General features: G+C 42.5%; 1 protein-coding gene across 8 annotated transcripts in view; it reads left to right on the forward strand.

Annotated features, from left to right (window-relative positions):
* Positions 1-10142: 10142 nt before the first annotated feature.
* The window catches only part of PUM2 (pumilio RNA binding family member 2), a 116517-nt gene continuing 109792 nt past the window's right edge, over positions 10143-16867 (forward strand). For 5 of the 8 annotated variants that reach the window (XM_019970647.2, XM_019970650.2, XM_019970652.2 and 2 more), the window contains exon 1: positions 10398-10548. The gene's annotated coding sequence lies outside the window, so the exon portion shown is untranslated. Of the gene's footprint in view, positions 10201-10314; positions 10334-10397; positions 10549-16867 lie in introns of those variants that run through there. The other 3 variants (XM_019970648.2, XM_070799096.1, XM_019970651.2) reach the window with 3 other exon arrangements.

The following is a 16867-nucleotide window of genomic DNA, read 5'->3' on the forward strand; positions in this document are numbered from 1 at the left end:
TCTCTAGGATCAGCCCTCTCTGTGAGCATCAGAGATGTGGGTGGGTGCAGGGGGAACTTAAAGCCCCTTTGACACAGGCAGTGCACAGGGGACCATGAACACTGAAGGTGAGTGAATGGGAAAAACTCTGTTTCCTCTGCATGTGTGCTAAGTCGCTTCAGTTATATCCAGCTCTTTATGACCCTATGGACCATAGCCTGCCAGGCTCCTGTCCGTGGGATTCTCCAGGCAAGAATACTGAAGTGCGTTGCCATGTGCTCTGGCAGGGGATCGTCCCAAACCAGGGATTGAACCTGCATCTCTTATGTCTCCTGCATTGACAGGTGGGTTCTTTACCACTAGAGCCATCTGGGAAGCCTTTGTTTCCTTTCAGTTCAGTTTAGTTCAGTTCAGTCACTCAGTCATGTCCGACTCTTTGGGACTCCATGAATCGCAGCATGCCAGGCCTCCCTGTCCATCACCAACTCCCAGAGTTCACTCAAACTCATGTCCATCAAGTCAGTGATGCCATCCAGCCATCTCATCCTCTGTCGTCCCCTTCTCCTCCTGCCCCCAATCCCTTCCAGCATCAGAGTCTTTTCCAATGAGTCAACTCTTCGCATGAGGTGGCCAAAGTACTGGAGTTTCAGCTTTAGCATCAGTCCTTCCAATGAACACCCAGGACTGATCTCCTTTAGAATGGACTGGTTGGATCTCCTTGCAGTCCAAGGGACTCTCAAGAGTCTTCTCCAGCACCACAGTTCAAAAGGATCTATTCTTCGGCGCTCAGCTTTCTTCACAGTCCAACTCTCACATCCATACATGACCACTGGAAAAACCATAGCCTTGACTAGATGGACCTTTGTTAGCTAAGTAATGTCTCTGCTTTTTAATATGCTGTCTAGGTTGGTTATAACTTTCCTTCCTTTATATACCAACTAATGAAAAAAATCTCTTTTCTCCCTCTATTACTCTTAATATTTCACTTCTTGTCACCAAATATGTGTGTGGGGGGGTGAGGGGTGTAGTTCTCACACCAAGCAATTCTCCAGTTCTCTCTGGATGTTAACTGGTGTCCTTTTATCATAATTCATTCAATTCTGACACTCTCTACCCAGTGTTAGGGCAGACCCTGCAGGTTAAGGGCCAGTCCCAGAAGACTTGCTCCACCCTCCCCTACTTCAGGTGTCAGTCGCAGGTCCAGGTTGTCACCTGTGCTTCTGACCTGCTGCTGCTGCTGCTAAGTCGCTTCAGTCGTGTCCGACTCTGTGCGACCCCATAGATGGCAGCCCACCAGGCTCCCCTGTCCCTGGGATTCTCCAGGCAAGAACACTGGAGTGGGTTGCCATTTCCTTCTCCAATGCATGAAAGTGAAAAGTGAAAGTGAAGTCGCTCAGTCGTGTCTGACTCTTAGCAACCCCATGGACTGCAGCCTATCAGGCTCCTCCATCCATGGGATTTTCCAGGCAAGAGTACTGGAGTGGGTTACCATTGCCTTCTCTGGCTTCTGACCTACTGGCTACAAATCAGAGGTTCCCAGGTTTCCACAGTGATCTCCTTGGCTTCGATAATTTGCTGGAGAGGCTCACAAAAATCAGAAAAATAGTTTACTAGTTTTACTAGTTATTACTGGTAAATAGATTACCAGTTTATTTATAAAAGAATACTTCTCAGAAAGCCACATGGCAGAGATGCCTAGGATGGGGCACAGGGAAATGGGTGCAGAGTTTCCACACCCTTTCCACATGTGCCATCCTCTGGCACCCCAACATCTTCATCAACCCAGAATTTCCCCAAACTCCAGTTGTTTAGGGCTTTTGGAGGCTTCATTTGTAGACAAGATTGCTTAAATCTTTGGAGTTGGTGATTGAATTCAATCTTCAGTCTCTCCTAGTTCTGCTGGAAATCAAGGGGTGAGGTTGAAAGTTTCAATCTTTTATCTTGATTACCCAGTCAGTTGCCCTGGCAACCAGCCAACCTCCACCCTTAGAAGTTTTCCAAAAGTCACTTTCATAAATGTAAACTCACGTGTGGTTGAAAGAGACTTGTTATGAATAGCCGAAGAAACCTTTATTTCTCTTTTCATGTAGAAAATTCCAAGGGTTTTAGGAGCTCTAAGCCAGGAATGCGGCCTACAAGCAAATATATATTTATTATTATAAACCACAATTTCACAGTGAGCCTGGTGTACTACTAGAACATTCTCAATAATATTCTGTATATGTTTTTTTCTCATGGAAATGCATCTCTCGTTTAATGACAAAATGAGAAAATACAATCTACTTTCAAAATCTTCATCCCTGGCAGTCTATAAAACAGAAGATTCTAGTAGTTTTCATAGACACTAAGGACAGATGGTTATTTATTTTTGAATTTATGAGCATAGTTTGACTCCCTGACTCACCTCACTGCCTCAGAAATCACCCCAATGGAATGCAAGTCAGACGCTGAGAATTATGGAAGTCTGAGATAGTACAAGGTCTCTTGTTCCAGTTCTCCCCTTGTCTTGGTCAGAGACATTGGATAAAGTCATAGGTCTCACAGTCTCTAGGATCTACCCTTCTTATTTCAAGCCAAGAAGACTGTTACTCTCCACGATGCCCAAATGGCCAGGATTTCCCTCTGAAAAACCATAAAAAGCTGGGAGAACCCCACCCTATCCAGGCATGTTTATATTCAGGGATATGCCTCTGGCTCTCCTTTTAATATTCAGTTGGCCTCTCCTTCAAGGGCAATAGAATGCATGAGATCACAACAGCCTTGGCTTTAGGAACAAACATTTAGAGAATACAAGCGAATAAACCCATAGCCACCACAGCTTATCCAAGCTAGAACAAGTGTTCCCAGAACCCAAAACATACCACAATCCAGATCTCCATTGTTTAATTGCCTGTCATGGAAGAGCAATTGGCAGTCAATTTTTAGTTGACAGCAGCAGTGGGGCGAGGGGGTGGTTGCGGTTGGGGGGTTGAGAGGGGGGAGCACGGAGTGTCTTTATTTATTTTGTACCGGCTTTAGGGCAAGGAGTGGAATTCAAGCCATGTGTTCCTTAGAATGCCACTGTGGAAACTACTTTGAGATTGGAAATAAAAGCTTTGGAGAAATACTATGCTTGAGACTGGAGGCTTCACTTTGAGAGCAAGGGATTATTCCATGCTATGGAAATTCACCAGATAAAGAACATCTAAGAAAAATTTCTCCTCATAATTTTGAAAATAAGAAATTGTTGTAAACCACTCCTCTCGCTTGTGTGCTCATGCTTAGTCACTCAGTTGTGTCCAACTCTTTGTGACCCCTCGGACTGTAGCCTGCCGGGCTCTTCTGTCCATGGAATTTTTCAGGCACGGATACTGGAGTGGGTTGCCATTTCCTTCTCTGGGGGATTTTCCCGACACAGGGATTCAACCTATGTCTTCTACATTGGCACGCAGATTCTTTACCACTGAGCCACCAGGGAAGCCCAAACCCACAGCTCTACAACTATACAATTCCTTAAGAAACTGGGCTCTGTCCTGGAAGGGGAAGGTGACTTATTTAAGCTGTGCATGGGCTAGTCAGGGTCTTGCTCCACTTTAGTGGTGAGACAGGACTCTAACAGATGAGGCTGCAATGATGGGGCAAGCCAGGAAGCAAAGTGTTTGTCACCACAGGTCACCATCTTCAGGAACTCTTAATTGACAGAACAAGCTGAAGCCCAGGGGAGTGGAATAGACTTTTCACCCAGTGTCACTGGCCTTGGCAGAGAACATTCAAGAGACTCTCTACTGAGTAACCAGAATCTAGATCATGCAGCAAAAAAAAAAAAAAAATCAATTTAGTGCTGACTGAGCTCTTTCCCTCTCCCACCATGGTTTCCTGGGGCTACAGAAAAGTGGCTTCAAACTATACCCAATACTCAAACTATGGTTTTGAAGGGAAGACATGTTAGTCCCAGATGAGTGAGAACAGTATCAGAGATTTTACTGGCAGTCACTCAAAGCAAAAGACAGCCTGCCAGGTCTGCCCAGGGTGAGCATGAATAGCAAGAAAATAAAAGTGGTCTTTCCATTAGGCAAATGTACCACAGGGGGCAAGGCAGGGAGGAATATATCACACAAAAGATAGCAAATCTCTCTGAGAGTAACCATAATCAAAGAACAGAAGTTCTACTTAATAAAAACTTATACATGAATGTTCACAGCAGTGTATTGATAAAAGGTGGAAACAACCCAGATGTCTATCAATTGAATGGATAAATGAAATGTGGTGTATCTGTGCAACAGAATATTATTTGGCCATAAAAAGGAATGAAGTATTTACACAGCCTACAGCATAGATGAACCTTGAAACATTATGCTCAGTGAAAGAAGCCAGTCACACACACACAAAAAACCCCACATCCATTTATATAAAATGTCCAGAATAGGCAAAGTATATACACAGATAAAAAGTGAGTTAGTGGTTGCTTAGGGCTAGGAGGTATGAGGATGTGTAGAGTGGTAGCCTAAGGGTATGTTTTATTTTTAAAGTGAAGTAAATATCCTAAAATTGACTGTGCTGATGATTGCAAGTATCTGTGGATAAACTAAGACCTATTGAATTATACACGTTAAACAGGCAAACTGTATGACCTGTGAGTCGTAGCTTAATAAAACTGCTTTCAAAATAAGAGCCAGCAAAGTTTCTAAGAAGAGACCCATTAAAACAAAAAATAAGATTCAGAAAAAACTGACAATGAAGGCATGAGAAAAGAGTGTTAGAAAGAAAAGAAACAGCCACATTTTCTGTAAATGTTTATGTTATATTTTAATACCATGACTTCAAGAAAATAAGTTCCAGATGATGTATCAACTCAGGCCCAGTCAGAAAAATAGAGACCACAATAATTACTTTAACAGAGAGAATTTAACACAGGGTATTGGTTAAACTGGTATTCAAGAGCTGAAAGGGTGAGTGAGGTAGTACAGAGTTATAAATACCAGGGGACTTGGACCTCCTTGGAGGGTGCACCCCAGTTACTCCTACTCAGGAGTTTAGAAAAGAGGCCCCGGGAACTGGGCCTTAGACCTCTGTCTGAAGCGGGGCCCTGTGTACAACTTTGAAGGGTGAACTGGCCAGTTCCAGGAGCGTGCAAAGGAGTTAGAAACTAGAACCAATTTCTACAGTTGAGCTGAAGTGCTCTTTTGAGATCATTCTGACAGGAATAACATGAGAACCTAGAAGGGGCAAGAAGCCTCTCCTTTCTCTGACCTTCTAATCTCTCTCCAATGGCCCACAGTTGGCAATGTCTACCTGGGGGAGCCAGCTGGTAAAGAAGTGCTGTTTGCAGGATCCCAGCCTAAGCATCACAAAGTTTGGAGCTGAAATACAATAGATTAACACTCAATATAGATGAGGATAACAATCTAAAATGAGATGAAAAGGAAGACTGAAGGGTTAAGGAAACCCTGAAACCAAAACAACACTGCACCATTGTACCATTTGACTGAAAGCTGAATTAATAATTTGATGAAAAGGCTTGATTTAAATATAATGAATTCTCAGGAAAAAGACAAAGATATTAAAGAAATTAGTAAGGAGATGACGCATGTGGAGGACAAAGTTTTTGCTTGTCTTTCAAACATTCTTTTTAGGGAATTCCCTGGCAGTTCAGTGGTTAAGATTCAGGGCTTTCACTGCTGGGGGCCCATGTTCAATTCTGGTTGGGGAATTAAGATCCTGCAACAACATAAATTCTTTTTAATAGTATCTTTACATTAGCTTTACAATAGTAGTGGTACAAAATATTTAAAATAAGAATAATCATTGTCCCTGAAGTAGAGAATCCATCAAAGATCACAGAAATAATATTCAGAGCTACTACACACAAAAAATTCCCTGAAATGATTAAAAAACCACAACTTCCAAATATCAAGGTTATGTTTTAATATCAGGAAAATATGTTCGAGACTGATTGACAGTGAGACACATTGTTGTTAAGACACTGAAGTTCAAAAGTACAGAAAAAATTCTTAAGTAGGTTAAAATTAAAATGGGCCTCAGGTTTTCCACAAGACTTTTCACTAAAAGCAATGTTTGCAAAGTCCTGAGGGGAAAAACTGCAAGACCCAAGAATAGCTGTTGCTTGAGTTTAAATAAAACAGGAAGACATTTTCAAGCATGAAATAACTTAGGGAATAGGAAACTATCATGAAAAATTGCAAATGGACACAAATTCTTTGAAGCTTCTCTCATCAAAAGGTAAAGTCTATTTCTTTATCTTTTAAATCCATGCTGGCTTATAATTTGCTTTGACCAATGACTTGGAAGGGACACTATATAAGGTCCAAGCCTAAGCCTCAGGGGACAGTGCCACTTCCAAACTCCCTCTCCGAGGGATGAACAGGTCTAAGCAAGCCTGTGGGAGGGGCTACAAAGGGCGTTGGCTGACCACCAGATCGGAGCCCAGGCTCCCTAGTCAGCCGCTGCTGCTGCTGCTGCTAAGTTGCTTCAGTCGTGTCCGACCCTATGTGACCCCATAGACGGCAGCCCACCAGGCTCCCCCGTCCCTGGGATTCTCCAGGCAAGAACAGTGGAGTGGGTTGCCACTTCCTTCTCCAATGCGTCAAAGTGAAAAGTGAAAGTGAAGTCGCTCAGTCGTGTGGGACTCTTAGTGACCCCATGGACTTCAGCCTTCCAGGCTCCTCCGTCCATTGGATTTTCCAGGCAAGAGTACTGGAGTGGGGTGCCATTGCCTTCTCCGTGGTCAGCCACTAGCCAACCACAATCACGTAGGTGGGTCCAGGAGACATCAGCTGAAATTCCCAGTTGAATGCAGCCCATCTGACTAACCCACAGAACTGGGATATAGGGAAAGATCACTGAGGGTGGTTTATAATCCAAGTAGAGGCTGATATGGGCTTCCAAGGTGGCTCAGTGGTAAAGAACCCGCCTGCAATGCAGGAGACATGGGTTTGATCGCTGAGTTTGGAAGATTCCCTGGAGAAGGAAATGGCAACCCACTCCAGTATTCTTGCCTGGGAAATTCCCTGGACAGAGGAGCCTGGCAGGCTACAGTCCATGGGGTCACAAGAGTCAGACATGACTTAGAGACTAAACAACAACAACAAGAGGCTGATCCATGACAAAATCCATACTACTAAATCAAAATGAAGTCAGAAATGAAGAAGCAATAAACAATAAATACATTTAACTGAAAAGGGTGTAGAAACAAGGGAGCCCTCTTAGACTGTTGGTGGGAATATAAATTGGTGTGGCCACTAAGGAGAACAATATGTAGATTTATCAAAAAACTAAAAATAGAGTTAGCATATGATCCAGCAATCCTGCTGCTGGGCATATATATCCAGAGAAAACACTAATTAAAAAACATACATGCACCCCAATGTTCATAGTAGCACTATTTACCATAGCCAGGATATTGAAGCAACCTAAGTGTCCATTGACAAATGAATGGGTAAAGAAGATGTGGTATATATGTACAATGGAATATAACTCAGCCATGAAAAAGAGCAAAATAATGCCATTTGCAGCAACATGGATGGACCTAGAGATTATCATACTAAAGGAAGTAAGTCTGACAGAGAAAGACAAATAACATATGCTATCACTCATATGTAGAATCTAAAAAAAAAAAAGATACAAACGAACTTATTTACAAAGCAGAAACAGACTCACAGACATAGAAACAAACTTACAGTTTCCAAAAGGGGAAATGGCGGGGAGGGCAGCGGGGGGGAGAATAAATTATGAGTTTGGGATTAGCAGATACATACTACTATATAAACTAGATAACAACAGGATCCTACTATATAGCACAGGGAACTATATCTAGTATCTTGTAATATACTATGAGGGAAAAGAATCTGAAAAAAAAAACAGCATACATATACATATATATATATATAAAACTGAGTTCACTTTCTATACACCAGAAACTAACACAATATTGTAAATTAACTATACTTTAATTAAAAAATTAAAGAAAAATACATTTAAATGCTGAAATTAAGACAAATCAGTATGGAAATGTGGTATAGCATGTCAACGTTATAAACTCTGACAAAGTGAAAAATCATAAAAGCAAAAAATTAGGAAGTACAGGACAGAGGTAGAAGGAACTGAAAGTGTGCAGATCTATCTTTCATAGCAGGGAACTCAGTAGTGACAAATATTGGAGCATGTAGTTTGAAAAAGTTACTCTGTCCTATTAATGATTTTTATAATTGTGTTTAACCTTTGAGAAACTTCTCACGAGTCAATTTCTCTTGCAGTGAAGAAACATGCATCTGAGTAGATCCTTCAGTTAAATTCAAGTTAAGACTAAATTCAACACTACTTTAAAAACAACATGTGCAGATTGAGCTTACCCCTGTTACAGTCACTCTACATATGTAGCTCTCTATCCATCTATCTGTATTTATCTATGTAATAATGGCATTCACCAACCATGGTTATTTGTAGTATTTCTGAGATATTAAAATTGGGGTGATTTGAGCTTTTCTTTAGGCTTCCCTGATAGCTCAGTTGGTAAAGAATCTGCCTGCAATGCAGGAGACTCTGGTTTGATTTCTGGGTCGTGAAGATCTGCTGGAGAAGGGATAGACTACTCACTCCAGTTTTCCTGGAGCTTTTCTTATTTCTTGAAGCTTCTATAAAAGGCTTAAATGATTTTTATTAAAACCACAAAGTTCTAAAAGGAGTTTACAAGAAGTTTCTTGAGTGAGCAGTCCCAGTGGAAAGCTGGTATTTGCATAGGGAATATTGAAATAGCATTATGCTGTAAAATGTGATCTAAGCTGGTGGTTCTCAATAGCTCCACAGCATAACCACTGAAGAGCTTTTTTAAAACATCAGTGTCTCCACTCAGACCCATTAAATAAAAATCTCTGGGATGGGGCCTGGAAATCGAGATCTTTAAAATGTTGACCAGGTGATTCTGATATGCAACTCTGGTTGAGAAGCACTTGTCTCAACAGGCCATATAGACATAACCCTCAGATGCAATGCGTGTGGCTGGAAAGCGAAGGACAATTGTTCATCCTATGCCTCCTCTGTCCCACCAGAACGTCCACTGGATCTGTTAGTTACTGAAGAAGAGGAGAATGAACACTCTGAGTAGGCTACTTGACCGCAGTCTAGGTTCCCTTGTGGTCGTAAGATGCCTGACAGCAGGAACTGAGGCAACATGCTTTTTTGCTGTCTTTTTTACATTCAGAAGGAGGGACTGGCTCCTTACAGAGACCTCCCCGCCAAAGCTCTGAGTTGGCAAGTTTGTGTCTCACTGGCTTTAAATGGATGACACACCTATTGCAGAAACAGTTCCTATTGAGATGGAATTATTGTGATTGGATCACCAATGCTTCTTCAACTTCATTGTGTAGAGGAATTGCCTGGGAATCTTGTTAAAATGCAGATTTTGATTCACTAAGCTCTGGAGTGGGGCCAAGATTCTGCATTTCTAATAAGCTTCCAGATGATTAAACTGTCAGGCATCACTGTCAGTGACACGTACAATGACCACCTTAAATATCAAGCACACCTGATATTTACAGAGGCTGAACACAGGAAGGCTAATAAGAGAGCCTGCTACAGGAATCCAGACGTGGGAAGCAGCCGCGCGCGATAATCCCTGGCCTAGCAGAACACCCGAGTTTCCTTTGTGTTTACCGGGCAAAGCACAGAGGTTACAGAGGTGGGGGGCAGCCCCCGCATAAGTCCACTTAAGGGGTTCACTTTTCCACACTTGTGTCCCCGCCCCACCCCCCACCGTCTTCCTTCGGGGTGAGGATAAGGGTGAAACCTAAAGGCCTGGATTACTGGTCCGGGTCTTGTGGGTGCCGGCACCCCGAAAGACGAAGTGAGAGGACTACACCGTGGTGGGGAGGGCGCTGGCACCCTCACAGGCAGTCGGGGTGTGTGGAGGAGAACAATGAACTACGGGACAGGAAGCGCAAGGCCAGCGAGTTCGGAAGACTAGGCCCCACGCGGGAAGACGGACACGAAAGCAGCGTTCGAAAACACCACGCCTGCGCCACCCAAGACCGGAGCGCGCTCCCGCCCGGCGCCACAGCCGAGCTCAGGATCAGCCGCGAGCCCGCAAGGTGAGGGCGGGGACGCAGACGCCGGAGGGACGGCCGAAACGCGCGAGCGCGGAGAGAGTGCGCAAGCGCAGAGCTGCCGTCGGCGAGGGCCTGGAGCGCGGGAGAAAAGTCGGAAGCCACTGAGAGGAGCGGCACCTTGGTGAGCACTCCCCCCTCGCCCCCCCGCCACCGCCGCCGCCCTCCCTTCCCTTTTCTCCCGGAGTGCTTTGCGCGCGCCCGGTGGGCGGGGGGGAGGGGAGGGGAGGGGAGGCGGCGGTGGCAGCCATGTTGTTGTGAGTCTCTCTGTCTCAGCCTCGGTACTTCGGTGGTTCGGAGGAGGAGGAGGGGGAGGAGAAGGAGGAGGTGGGGTGGGGGGGAGGGAGGTAGGTGGAGAAAGAAGATCTTGCCGCCACCGGAGGCGGAGGAGGGGGAGGACGGCCAAGAGCGACGCCGCCGTGTGCCCAACGGTCGGTGTCCCCGGCTGAGGCAGCGCGGCCGCAGCAGCCCCGTAAGTCAGTCGCGCTTGCACCCCTCTCCCCGTGCTCTGGCGCCGCGGGGCGGCTCCCCGGGCTTTGTGTGGCGGTCTCGGCTGCGGGCAACCCGCCGGCGGGAGGGCGGACGGGGCCCGCGGGCAACCCAGGACGGCCGCGGCCTGCTGCCCGCTCGCACAATGCAGGGGGAGGAGGGGTGCCGGAAGGGGGTGTGCGCCCGGCGTGTGTGTGTGTAGGGGGGTGCTCATGCCTTTCTCGCTTCCTTTCCTCCCCGCGTCTGAGCCTCGCGGAGCTTGCGGGGGGGCCTTCCCGGCGCTCTTGGGGTTAGAGATCGAGCTGTCCGCCTGCCCAGCCCTTAAGCGCTCGGAACGTGCGGGGGGAGAGAGGCCGGGTGGATCCCGAGAAGCATGCGAGTTGGAAGTGGGCGAAGAGGAAGGAGCGGGTTTATGAAAACAAGTGTGGGGATGAATGCTTGAGGTCCCGAGCGTGTCCAGGAAAAGCTTCCGGTAGACAGGTGTAGGGACGAAAGAGACGGCGGCTTGGGTTCGTTGTGTTAGATGCCACTGGTGAGGAGTGTTGTGTTTTTGTTAACTGTAACCGATTTCGAGACTCAGGGAAATGTGTAAACATTAAAATCAAACAGATTAAAACTTCACACATTGTAGTCAGCCTTTTGTATCTGTCCTAGGCCAAGTTTGGGGAACATGTTAAAATTTTTTTTTGCCCAAACACACGTGTAAAAGTTAGTGTTAACTTCCGAGACCACAGCTAGGGAAAACCAACTTTTCTTAGCTTTTCATTCTGACACATTTAAACGTTTTAATGGGATGGGAATTGCGGAGTTAATCATGTATAATAAGACAACCGTGTTAAAATCTGGACTTAGTACTTTTGTGAGATTTTAGCTTAAAAATTGGTGACAGACTTGGGGCAAAGGTTTTTGTGTGTGTGTGTTGGGGGGGAAGCTGTACTAGAAAAAAGCTTTTAAATGTTTGAGAGAAATGTAGTACTTGGAAAGGTATTGTATATCAAGAAAATTTTAATAAAGGGTGTTACCTAAGAATTTCAGAAGACTTGTTTACTGCTTAGATTCGTGTTTAATAGGTGACTCTTTCACCATGTGACCTGGAGCATTGGAGGATGATTTAAGAATTTCTGGCTAGGAATCCGGTTAAAAACACAAGCATAAATAGTTTTAAATGGCTAAGTTTCTATTCTTAGTTTTTTAATACCCTGCTTTTTAAAAAAATGATTTGCTTTATCTGCACAGTCGTCCTTAAATAGTTACTGGCATTTCCCTTATTTCAAGCGTGTCTTTTAAAAGTCGAATTTCTGGTAACATTGAGTTGTTTAGAATTGTCTTTTGGTGTCCCAGAGAGCGGGTTTTGTATGAAATACGCCATATTTTAAAAAATAAAATTATATTTCAGAATCCTGGTTCTTCAGACTTTCAGGTTTTAAAGTTCATTTTTGTTATTTGCACAGTAACTCTTATCTTCAAGTTACATTTGCAATTAACAAATATCTTCAAACAATTTAAACTTCTTTTTAATACTTAACTTTCTTATTTTGAGTCTAAAGTTCTCTTGGATGTTTGATATTAATGAAGTTTCAGCTTTTTAAAGTCTAAATACTGCCATATTTAAATTGGTCATAAAGGTTGTCACTTTAATAGGTCAATTTTTTAAGGCATTACAAGTATATAATAAGCCAAATAAGCAGTCTTAACACAGATACTAATATTAGGATTTTGTTTCTCTTAAACCTTCCATACTTGTTTATAAATCTTTCCAGTGTTGAAAGATAATTTATCTTCCTATGTAGTTACTTCCTGTGTAGGTACTATCCAAGTTAACAGAAGTCATTACTTCAGAGAGTAAGTCCAGGTGTGACATCCAAAGCCAATCTTCTCTGTGACCATACTGCCTCCTTTTTATTGATACTGATAGGATCTTCATAGTTTTAAGTGGAGGTTGGTTCTGTTTCCTGGACTGAAGTTCTTTGTACTTTGTAATTCAGCAACCTTTGAATTTGTTGGGTTTCTAAGACAAGGAAAACACTCTGTATTTTTTTCTTGTTTTTAAAACTTGTGGATACATACTTGAAATGGTTGTACCTCATGGCTTTGTTCAGCTTGCATTCACAGTTTGAGGCCATTTTACAGACAGGTATGATTAAGATAATAATTGTACCTGTAACAGTGTAACAGGTACACTTGTTACATACTAGATTGCTACATAGTAGATTTTTTACTGTTTTTTTAAGAAAGCATGAAAATAGTCTGACTTGCTCCTATTGTCCCACTTTCTCACTCTTCCTTTGGATGAGTTTGTAAGAAGGAACTGATTAGGTATGGCTCAGCCCCTTTCCTCTTTCTCTTTGGGAGCCTGCCCCTCGAAGAAAGCACTTTGCTTCTTCCCGAGGCCACCAGTGATAGACTCTGTCCATTTCTGAAGGAGGACTGTGATTGTCCAGTGCTACCTGTGACAGGGTTAGGATAATTATGGAGTGTGGTTGTTAGGACGCTGTCTTGGTCTAGGTTTAGATTTTGCTTTTCAGAAATAAAGGAGCTATTTGGATTACCATCAATCTTCACTCCTATGTCTCTCACTCCTGAATTCTGATGTGGTGGGAAAAAGGTTTCTTCAAACCCTATTATTTAGAAACTAATACTTAAATAGTGATTTTTATATTTAGCAATATAGATAGAAGACATTTGTATTTAAAAGTTGTTGCTTTTGTAGTAGAAAAAGTGAATTTACAGAGAAATATTTTCACACTTTTCCAGTGAAATGCTGTATAGAATTTTTACCTAGGTAGGTGCATGATACATGCTGCTGCTTCTCAGATTTTCACATAGCAGTATGCTTAGAGACATATCACCGATTTTCACTTCTTATTCTCTTACCATTATCTGGTGAAGAGATAAAAGATTTTACAGTATTGGAAAACATCCAGATTGTGTCCACCTTACATACATATTCCAGAATTTTACCGTAGCTGCTAGATACAAAAGCGGATAAGAAATGTGAAGGGAAAAGGGATAGTTAGGGTGTCAGAACACTTTAACTGGAAATGGAACAGAAAAAAAAAAGGCAGTCGTTTTCACCTATCTAGGATGATATGTGTATTTGGATCGCAAAATTCTGCTTCCTGGAGGAGTTCTGGTGAAATTGACTATAAAGTGACAGTACGAAGCCATCTACTCAGTGCCTGCCTAGGAGAATAAAATCTGTAGCTGACTTCCAGAGTATGTAAAAAATAGTGTGAAAAGGGGTTGGTTTTTTTTTTTTTTTAAGTCCCCCCAAAAAGTATGTGAGACTTAATTTTAGAGATGTCTTTGTGGTTTCTGTTTGTGGGACATTTTATGTCAAGAGTAGTAAGTTCTAGATCTCTTAAGTGGTGATCTCTGATTTTAGGCACTGTTTCTGAAAGGCTTACTAGGGAATCAGTGGGAGATAGTCTTTAACTGTATAAAATGGTTTTCTTCATTCTGACATTAAATGAAAGTAGATGAAAAGCTTCCCGGGTGGCTTAGTGGTTAAAAAAAAAAAAAATCTGCCTGCCAATGCAGAAGACATGGGTTTGATCCCTGGGTGGGGAAGATCCCTTGGAGAAGGAAATGGCAACCCACTCCAGTATTCTTGCCTAGAGAATTGCAGGGATGGAAAGGAGCCTGGTGGGCTACAGTCCATGAGGTCGCAAAGAGTTGGACACGACTGAGTGACTAAGACACACACACATAGTATTTTATTAGCATTTTTAGCGTGATTAAATGCAAAAACATTACACTTTCCATGGCAAAACCTCATCATATAAACTGATTCAACATAACCAGAATTAAGATTTAAAATGTACAGAATTTAGAAATTCAGGTTTTCCTACGATGTTTTCTTGGACCACCTTTTAATATAAATATAATTGATTGCTTTTCATCCAATTTGTGTTTGTGCATGCTCAGTCTTTATTTAAACTCTAAATTATATGGTGCCTATACAAGCAAAAATAGGAGTACTCAAAGATAAATCGATTGCTAATTTTTATCCTAAGTCTGGTTAAGAAGGTACTTATGGCGTATTAGTTCCCATTCAGTCCATTTGTTACTCTGGATATTCTAAGTTGTATCATTTCATCAAGCTAGAGTATCAGAAACTTGCATTCATTTTTTGAGGTTTATAGGCCTGTCATGTGCCACAGTGTTTAGATGTTGGCGGGGCAGTGGTCTCTGTCCTTACTGTTTACTGCAACTATAAGGTTATGTTTATAGTGGAGAGGAAATTGATAAAACTCATGTTTACACAGTGTAGTACACTAAGTGCCACCCTAGGTGGTGTTGCACAAGTGCTGTGGACTCAGGTAGGTAGACACTGCAGGGGGTCAGGAAAAGCTTTCCAGAAGAGGTAAAGTGGACTGTAAAAAGACTTAGAAATGTTAATTTAGTCAAGAGATGGGTGAAATGGCATTTAGCCAGAGGGATTAGTGTGTGTAGTGACCCAGATAGGGAGAATGGCAGAGCTAGAAGGGGAGGTAGGGAGGAGAATTGAAAAGATTTGACTGCAGATACAGGTAGAGACCCACTGGATTTAAGGGCCATTTTAAATTTGAACAATTCTACGAAGACTTTGGAGATAATATCTTGGAAAGATTTAGAACATTATTGTCCAGGAACCCTTAACATAATTACTGTGAGTCGCTTTCCCTGGATTGTGTTGGAGTTAGACACATGACTTTCCTTGAAGGATTGACTAAAAAATGAGATTATGAAACCTTGCATCTGCTAAGCAAGTCATTGAGTATATTTTCTATTACAACTCTGGGTTCTCTATAATACTGTTTGTAAGAATTTTCTTTTAAAGCTTAGTGTTAGAAATAAGGTTATAAGGTTATCTTTAAAAAAAAAAAAAAAGGAAATAAGGTTGTCTCCAAGGAATTGGATACAGAGAATTTCATTGTATAATATACTGTGTCCCGCCATCTTTATGACTTTAGAAGTTAAACTTGAGTTTCCTTACTATTTTTGTTATTTAATATTTGTTTAGGTATTTTCCTAATTAGTTTTTGTTGTGTATATTTCCTATGAGTCACTTGGTGTGTCTTCCAAAATTTTTTATTTTGTATAGAGTGAATTTCATTTAGATTATACTTGACTATTTCTACCACAGGCACTTTTTTTTGGTATGTACCTTCATGCTGCTGCTGCTGCTAAGTCTGCTTCAGTCGTGTCCGACTCTGTGCGACCCCATAGACGGCAGCCCACCAGGCTTCCCTGTCCCTGGGATTCTCCAGGCAAGAACACTGGAGTGGGTTGCCATTTCCTTCTCCAAATGTACCTTCATAGTCCTTGAAACTAACATACATTTGGTTTCTCTTTTCAGACACTGCAGTGTAAGTGTTTTTGAGTTTTTGTTGTTTTCTAAGTGAGAGCTTAGGTTTTTTGTTTTGCTTCTTAACTTATGTATCTTTAGGAAATTGGTATGGTCATCTCAATTTAAAGTGATTGGGAAGCAGATCACCAGTTCAAGGCTTGTTCTTGAATATTTGAGGAACCTGTTAAAAAAAATAACAATTCATACTCATCACCTAAAAGATTTCTTTATATTTAGTTCAAAATTTTGTACTGCTCATATTTTTCTTACACTATTCATGATAGTCATAATAAACTAAACATTTTAAAAACTTAACTGTCACAGGTTATGACTTTTCCTAGAGAAAAGAAAATCGAAATAGATAACTCGTTCATTTTTCTTTCTTTTTTTGGGGGGGGTGGTGGCTAGACTAGAATGACTGCAGGAGAAGGCAGTGGCACCCCACTCCAGTACTCTTGCCTGGAAAATCCCATGGACGGAGGAGCCTGGTAGGCTGCAGTCCATGAGGTCCCTAAGAGTCGGTCACGACTGAGCGACTTCACTTTGACTTTTCACTTTCATGCATTAGAGAAGGAAATGGCAACCCACTCCAGTGTTCTTGCCTGGAGAATCCCAGGGACGGGGAGCCTGGTGGGCTTCCATCTATGGGGTCGCACAGAGTCGGACACGATTGAAGCGACTTGGCGGCAGCAGCAGAATGACTGCTTCTCAAAATATCATCTTTTGTGTTAACATGTTTATAGAAAGTTACAATCATACTAGGTTAAAGTGAAGCAGATTTATTTATTTATGCATGTGTACATGCCACACTTCAGGGCTGGTGGAATCTTAGTTCCCCAACCAGGGATGAAACCTAGGCCCTCAGCAGATGAAGTGCGGAGTTCTAACCACTGGACTGCTAGGGGATTCCCAGTTAAGCAGTTTTAATTGTGGGACATCTCAGAGCCTTTACTATGCTAATATCACAGAG

This window comes from Bos indicus, chromosome 11 (assembly GCF_029378745.1).
Source record: "Bos indicus isolate NIAB-ARS_2022 breed Sahiwal x Tharparkar chromosome 11, NIAB-ARS_B.indTharparkar_mat_pri_1.0, whole genome shotgun sequence".
Taxonomy (NCBI): Eukaryota; Metazoa; Chordata; class Mammalia; order Artiodactyla; family Bovidae; genus Bos; species Bos indicus.